This window comes from Symphalangus syndactylus, chromosome 17 (assembly GCF_028878055.3).
Source record: "Symphalangus syndactylus isolate Jambi chromosome 17, NHGRI_mSymSyn1-v2.1_pri, whole genome shotgun sequence".
Taxonomy (NCBI): Eukaryota; Metazoa; Chordata; class Mammalia; order Primates; family Hylobatidae; genus Symphalangus; species Symphalangus syndactylus.
The window spans coordinates 66652093-66660848 of NC_072439.2; positions in this window are offsets into that span (position 1 = coordinate 66652093).

The window sequence follows — 8756 nt, forward strand, 5'->3', positions numbered from 1 at the left end:
TGGCTTGGACAATTCATGAACGACTAGGTTGGTCTATGGCATTGTAATTTACAACTTTGCAGTGGCACAAATTTTAATCATACACATGATGGAAGTCACATGGAGGGGAGGCATTTATTTGGGATGTGATCACAGCTTGCTACACAGCATCAAGAGTTCAGCGCAGTTTCCCTCAACTTCATTTGTGTCTGCTCCTTTACTAACGTTAATTTGGGTCTGAAAGAGCTCACCTAAATTTTTCATTTATAGTTTGTATGTATAGAATTTGGAACTTGGAAACTCAGGAAGAGGCTTATAAATTTTCAGTTTCTAGAAAGATAAGAATTAAATAAACCTGTCTCCAAAAATAAACAAATATTTTAACCAGATCATTACCACACGATAATTTCAGATGAACCTGTAGTGTGGTAACTCTTATAAATAGAAGACTATATATTGTTATATAATAATATTAGTTATAAAATATATAAGAAAAACAGAAATAAGGGTATAAAAGCTTTTGGAATACTTTTCTCTGGCCTTAGCACTGAAAATTAAATACTCTATCAGAAACAGTTTTTGGTGTTTCTCAATATATACAAATATTGAGATCTCCAGAATGGTGTTCATCAAATATAAATAACAGTCATTTCTGGGTGATGTAATTTTGGGTGACTTAAAATATTTTCCTTTTTATAATTATTTTATTTGATTTGAAAATGGCAGTGCACTGTATTTTATTTAAATTATAGACAATTGCATATGAACTTGGTTCTAATATCTTTAAAATATTGTACTAGACATTCTAAAGATGATTAATTTTTATGATGTGTTTTTATCGTACTCTAACCACAATAGCAAGCCCAGGTTTCAAGTCAATTACATTTAACAATGTTTCTTGACTGGGATTTGAGCAGGAAGAAAATGCCCTTCATGAATTATTTTTTTCTATTTCTATAACATCCCCTCTCAAGATATAGCTAGATTTATAATGTAATCACAGCCTTGCTTCACACCATGTATTTTATATCCAGTTTTCATCTTTTGATAGATAAATTAATTTATATAATCAGAAAATATTTAGTAAGTTTAAATTTATCATTATTGTTGTTACTTCTATCTTTCTTTTCTTTTTTTTTTTTTTTTTTCAGAGGCAGGGTCATACTCTGTGGCCCAGGCTGGAGGGCAGTGACACGATCATGTTTCACTGCAGCCTTGAACTCCGGGGCTCAAGTGATCCTTCTACTTCAGCCCCTCGAATAACTGGGGCTACAGGCACATGCCACCATGCCTGGCTAACTTTTTTTTTTTTTAATTTTTTGCAGAGACAGTGTCTTGCTGTGTTGCCTAGGTTAGTCTCAAACACCCGGGCTCAAGTGATCCTCCTGCTTCAGCCTCCCATAATGCTAGGATTACAGATAGGAACTTCTGTGCCTGGCCTTATTATCTGTGATAATTATTCCTAATAATAACAGTGACTTCAATTTATTTATAATTTATGCACCAGCTTTGTATTACCTCACAGGTGTGTCTACATTTTATGACTGAGGAATGTAATGATTATAGGATTCAGTAATTTGGCAAACGTACTCAAATAATAAATGATATAATAATCAGGATTTAAGACCAGGTCTACTTGACTCTTGCATGTGTTACTATTTTAATAGTATCTTCTGAAATTAAAATAAAATAGTGAAGCTATGTTAATCTTTTTCTGTGTATTAGACTTTATTTCAGTGAATAATTTCCTTTAATCCGTACAAATATACATGGTAGATAGTATTATTGTCAAGTTTTTACAGATAAAAGTCATTACATAATGTGCTGAAAGTCAAACTACTAGTATTTCCAATAAAGCTTGTTGATATCCAACTACCCACTCCTTCAGGGCTCTCACCACAAGACCATTAGGATGGAAAACACTTCCTTGATTTTCTTACCAAAGAGCTTCCATTAGAAGAGATTATGTTTTAACAGACCTGGAATAGAAATCGCTATTCTGTAGAGAAAACTATGGGCAGGTGTATGGATGTATTCAAACATTAGACATGGAGTTTTGCTTGCAGTAATAGAGTCTTTTTCTGAAACAATTACAGACTTAATTCTAGATATATATTATTAGTGCTTCTCGTCTGAAATATTACATAAAATTTAAAAGTTCTGTACGCCAAAATGACAATAACAATCACCGCAAAAAAATTCTAAGTGTAATTTCAGGTTATACTTTAAAAATCAACGTATTCATTTTCTATTGATGCTGTAATAACATATCACAAACTTAATAGCTTAAAATGCCACAAATGTTACAGTTCTGAACATCAGAAGTCAGTAATGTCACACCAGTAAAATCCAGGTGTTGGTGGAGCTGCATTCTTTCTGGAGTGTCTATGGGAAAATTATTTTTTTTATTTTTCCAGCTTCTAGAAGCTCCACATATTTTTTGACTTTTCCATTTTTCATCTTCAAAGCCAAAAATGGATACTTGCATTAATTTGATACAGACCGTCTTCTGCTTTCTACTTCCACTTATAAGAAACTCTGTGATTAGGACTTAGGACTTCATGGGTAATTCAAAATAATCTACTCTCCTCAAAGTCACTTGATTAGAAACTTTAATTTCATCTGTCACCTTAATTCTCCTTTGCTATGTGACTTAATATACTCATAGGTTCTAGGGATTAGGGTATTAACATCTTTAGAAGGCCATTATTCTGCCCAACACAATTGAATATTATAGTAGACCAAAGATTAATTAAGGTTTCAGATTAACAATCTTTAACTTGGGGACTATGACTACTGTGGTCTTGTGTTTGAGCAAATATACCCAATTTGTTCAGAGAAATAATGTATTTGCTGTAGTAGTTGTGGTAGTAGTAATTGTGATGACAACTGTGTCAGTGTTTGGTATTTATTGGGATTTCAGTATTATTTTGAATATAGAATTAAGTATTCAGTTTCCAGAGTTTCACTTTTATAACATAGTTTCTAACAAGGAAAACGTTGTCCTTTTAAGGAAAAGTCTGTTTTAAAAGTTAACAATATTTGGAGATAAGACACATTCTGAATCCCGTTTTAAAGCAATTTACACCTATTAGAATGTGTTGAACTGAAAAAGCGAGCATCCAAATTTGTAGTGCATCATATGAAAATGTTTCCTGTATCTTGATATTTCAAAGCTGAAAATGCTGCTCTGGTCAACTAAATTTTACCACATATATGGCCAATTAAGTGCAGAAATCCATCAGTGGCAAGGTATCTAATACTGATTTCTGTTTCATCTGTAAGGTACATCATTTAAACTAAATAGAAACTAGGAAATGGAGTGCCCCAAGAATGTCTATGAAATTAATAACCATTCTACTAAGGAAATTATTTTCTCTTCTGCCACTCCCAATCCATGCAAGCACATGTCTCGGCATGAGACCAGAGTACTTGTAGCCTAGTACTTGAGATTCTAATCTCTGCTCTGCCACTTTCTCATTGCCTGAATTTAACAGTCAGTTTCCTTATCTTTAAAATAGAGGTAAAAGTATGAACTTTCTGTCATCAGGCGAATTAAATTACATGAATTAATCATCACAAGTATGTATCAAGGGCTTACTCATTGATAGGTAATTCTTCTGTGTGTGAAGGATACGGAAGTGAGCAAATAAAACAGATTCATTGTCTCAACAACCTTGAATTCTTAGAGTGGGAGATGGGTAACCTACCAATGTGTAATTAAAGTGTATAGTGTATCTTATGATAATAAGTGCTAAGGAGGAACCATGGAAGGGGAATAGGGAGTGCAAAGGTGTGGTCAATGATTACCTCATTGAGAAGGAGACATGTGGCAAAGACCTGAAGAAAATGAGGGAGCTAAACATGCTGTCACCTGGAGAACAAGATGTGTTAAAGGGGAGTGAATACGCAAACATCTGAAGTAGAAAGAAGCATGTCATTTCTAAGAACACAAAGTAGACAAGCATAATTGAAGCAAGGAGAGGTAAAGGGAGAGTGGCAGAGGTAAATGTGGAGAAGTGGATTTGCACCAGGGCAGAAAGGCCCTGGGGCTCATATTAAAACATTCCTTTTGCCCTAAAAGCAAAGGGAAGCCATTGATAGGTAACCATGGTGGTGATATCATTGTATTTGTGTTTTTATTATAAAGCCCTTCAATTTATTTAAAGAGAATAGATGGAGAAGAAGCAAAAATTGAGGAAATTGAGGAAGACAGAATAATTTGTGGTCTTCTATTGTGATGCTCTAGATGAACCATAACAATGGCTTGTACAATAATGATGGCAGAATAGATGAAGAACAGGAGATGAAGTCAAGAGAATTTAGGACCTAGAACCAACAAGATGTGGTGACACATTAGATCAGGACAAACCACTGTCGAAGCTAACCCCCAAAACTTTGTCATGAACTGCTGGGTGAACGGCAGTGTTATATTCCAAAATAAAAAGAAAGGTTGAGGAGCTAGTATGGCAATTAAAATTGAATTGGAAAGGTGAGCAAGATCGTGAGTTCAATTTTTTTAATGTTTACATTTAAGGCACTTGTGAGACGTCCAAAGAATTCCTGTAAAAAATGAGATGAATGCATGAGTGTGAAGACACAATAGGGATATGGGTTGGTGCTTAAACTTGTTGAAATTTAAGGTAACAGCACCCAGAGAATCAGTGTCATTGGGATTAACCAGGCTTCATCCTGGCTGAGGAAACATTTGAAAAGTTGAAGATCTGGGCATGTACTGACTGTAGAGCAGAGCCAGAATGTTTTGTCTCAGGTTGGGAGATGGAGAAATAAAGATCTGTGACAGGGAAAAGAATCAGGGAGCTTTTGGAAAATGTGGAATGCCTCTAAGTTCAAGTTACATATTTCTGCTCTCAACAATTCTGCATTGATTTCTGAGATAATCTTACTTCCAAATTCTTAGGATTTGGCTTATAACCTCTGAGTATTGCTAATAAGTTTCATATCTTAACTAAATACATGACATAAAATTTAAGGGTAAACATCATTAAATCTTATGCTTCTAAATCATTATTTTCCAAAAGAATTATTATATACTGTTATGGTGACATTTTTGCATATTTTATTATACTTGTATATTTCAAGTGTAAATTTCATCTAAGTGAGCTATCATTTTTCCCTAACTTACTAATAAGAAATATAACAACAGTTGCATTTGCATTCTTGGTTTGGACAATTCATGAACGACTAAGTTGGTCTATGGCATTGTAATTTACAACTTTGCGGTGGCACAAACTCTGCAGTGATAATGAGATTAAGTACAGTAATATACGTTTTATCTTATGGTTAATCTATTTTATTGTCTCATTTTTAAAGTAAAATGATGCTAGCAAGTGGTTATTACATACTGTTAATATTCATATCAAAATAAAAACAATATTGATATCTATAATAAACAGAAAGTTACATCAAAGAACCTTACAATGTATTTTAATACTAAAGTGACATGAAAGATCATGAATAAAATATCATGTAACGGGGTAAAATCTTAACCAGACAGCTGGCAGAAACATAAGTGAGAAATAAAATTTGGAAAGCTCTAGGTGGTTAAGGGAATAATTATAAGATCAAAGAACTAATAATGTCAAGTTCTACATGATATATCAAGTTAAAGGAAATGTATATACAGCTATCCAGAGAATTTTTATTATTGTTGAAATACCTAAGACTGTGACAAAGAGATATGAGAACAGACACGTAAGAGAAGAAAAAAAATTCGTTAAAGAATACATTTTGGACAATTTCTCCAAACTTTAATTGGACCTGAAATATAAAGTACTATTTAATTTAAAAAAAGAAAGAAAATAAATTTTGAAATAAAACAATAAACGTTAAGAAAAAAATGTGAAGAAGCAACTGCAAACTGTAGTACTTGTTAAAGGTGAGATACTACCCATAATCTTAAGAGAGATTTTGAAACATTTCGTTTATTGATTACTTTGTCACTTCCTTCAGTCTCTAGGATCTCAGTTGTATCTAGAAAAATAAAGCACACTATGGGCTAATAAAGTATTTTATTTCCCTTATGGTTATACAACTTACAAGAAATTTGAAAGTTATATTCATTAAAATTGTAATTACCCAAAGAAAGAAGCACCTCACTCTGCTCTGTAAGCTTTCAGAATGCTCAAAAGATGACTCTCAACATTCCCCACCTTGTTGAACCAAAAGATCTCCCAGAGAGAGTTCTTCTCTCACCCCTTTGATGTATGTAAAACATCATATCATCAGGTAGGCTAAGTTAGACGCATTTTATTCCTAGAAGAGATCACTAATTTTACTAATTCGTTTGCCCCTCTCTTATTTTCAATTTCCCCTCACCTACCATGACATTTTCAAATCTGTGCAAAAAGGAAAAAAAAAGCAATTTTCTCATTATACTTATTATTTATTCTATTTTTTTAAGATATTTCCCAGACAACCATTATTTATATTAATGTCAAATAAAAATTTGCCATTGGGATGACCTAACAACAGATTTAATTTCATAGTATAAATGGGGAAAATTAGAGAAAACAGAAATGTGCACAATTTTTACATAGCTCAGGTTTAATTTCCACATAACTGCCCCTTTATTTTTATATTTTCATGTTGTTCAAATTATATGGATAGATGATTGATAGATACATAGAGCATAAATTAATTTTCCAAGAAATATCTTGCTTAATATATATAAGATGATTTTTCTAAATATGAGCCCGAGTGAAATTAGTACAGTGGAGGAAAGGAAGACCTTAAGTGCCAACAATGTGGCAAAAGACAGAAAGGTGAAGCCAAAGGGAAAGAATATAAAACTCACAGGTCTTCCATGAATTTTCCCCTCCTTGTATGTGCCATTCCACCATGGAGTCTGTTCCTTCAACCCCATCTCCATGAAACGATTAGTTTGTAACTGTTTTTCTAGTTGAATCATTTCTTGACTCTTGTAGCTCTGAGTTTCCACAGAAGAAGTCCAAGCAACTCAAAATGTAGAGCGAGAACATGAGGATAAAATCGAAGACAACAAATATAAGTAAAGACATAATCTATTTCCAGCCAATCCAGTCTTCAAATTGTTCCAGTGCCAACCTACATCTGACTGGCACCATATGACACATCCCCATGCAAGGTAATGGAACCATGAAAGATAAAATTGTTTTACACCACAAAGTCTGAGAATGAGTTTTTTGTTTTGCTTTTTTTTTTTTTTTTTCACAGCAACAGATGAGCAAAACAACAAGTAACACTATTTTTCTTTGGGACTGAAACCAAGAAATGTAGAGAGGAGATGAAACGTAGAAGTCATGGGTAAGCAGAGGCAAAGGTTGGAAAGGAGAAAAACCACTGGTAGTTTCTGTATAAAAATGATAATAATAAAAAAAGGATAAATGACAAATTCAAAGCTTCCAATTCTCTGAGCCTCCCTTTTTTTTCTTACGCTCTCTTATTTCCGTCTGTATCTTAAGTTCTTTTATGTACAATAAAGCCCATTGCCTGAGTTCAGTCTCTTGCTATCTGATCTAACAACCTAAGATGAAAAAAAGTCTATGCCCATCAAAGTTGGCTGCCAAAGCTGCTACAGTATAGAATCTATAAATCTCTACTGGAAATGCCCACATTCAAGTGTCAAGGAGACTTGAAAACAACCCTAAATCATCTCTATGTGCCCAACTCTCACTTCTTTGCAATTCATAGAGGCCCACATCTCACAATAATCCTAAGATTGATCAGCGTTCAATGAGAGAAATGAACAAAAATGTCTTCGGTATTTCCCTAGTTGGCTAAATTCACCAAATGTGGTGCCAATTTGCCAGGTTACATTTAGAAAGGCTCATAGCAGAATTATTCTTCAGGTGTGAATGAGGTATTAAAAAATTTCTATTCACACATATTAAGCCTATAGTATAATTATAGAAACCTATATTTGGGGTCTACTTTGTTGTGTCATATAAGTTAATATTAGAAATTTACTGCTCAGGTGTTTGTAGTATTCTTCAACTTTCTGAATAGTCATGATGCAATGAAAAATATACAAAACGTATAATGAATAAAGCTTAGCAGTGGGAGGTAGTGTGTTTGAAATTTATTTCTGCATGAAGTTTTGCCAAACAACTTAATAGAACAATTTTCACTGCCAAAAACAGATAAGAATTCTCAAGTAAATATGAGATTATAGTTGTATTTTAGTATTTTATAGTCCTAATGCCATTTTTATAAGAAAAAAATTAGATACTTGAAGTATAATAAAAACATTTCTTTGTGTTTTAGGAATATTTTTTTCTTTTCTTTCCATCTGAACAGATTGATACATTTGTCGTAAGTCTAAGTAAGGTGTTTTCAAAATGTAATGTGATCACAACTTTTTATTTATTATGCTTTTTATGAGCAAGACATCATTGTAAGAACATTGAAGATGGAAAAAAGGTGCAAAAAAATTCTGTCAAAAGAAACTTATAATCTACTAACAGATAAAACACATAAACATTTGAATAATTTTATTTAAATTACATATAAAAATAGTTAAATTAATTAATTTATTGATTATGCCTTTATATGGATAGTTATCAAATGACAATAGTGATAATAATTGCAGAAAAACTTGAATTATATTTAAGAGGTTTTAAAAGATACATAAATTGGCCAGAAAATGTGATGAAACTGAGCATTCTGAAAATAAAGCCCAGGAGACAGCAGATTTAGATATATAGAGATAAGTTTCAGTAAATGACTACCATGTGCCTGGTGGAGTGGAAGTTCCATGCATGCTCTCAATAAACTGA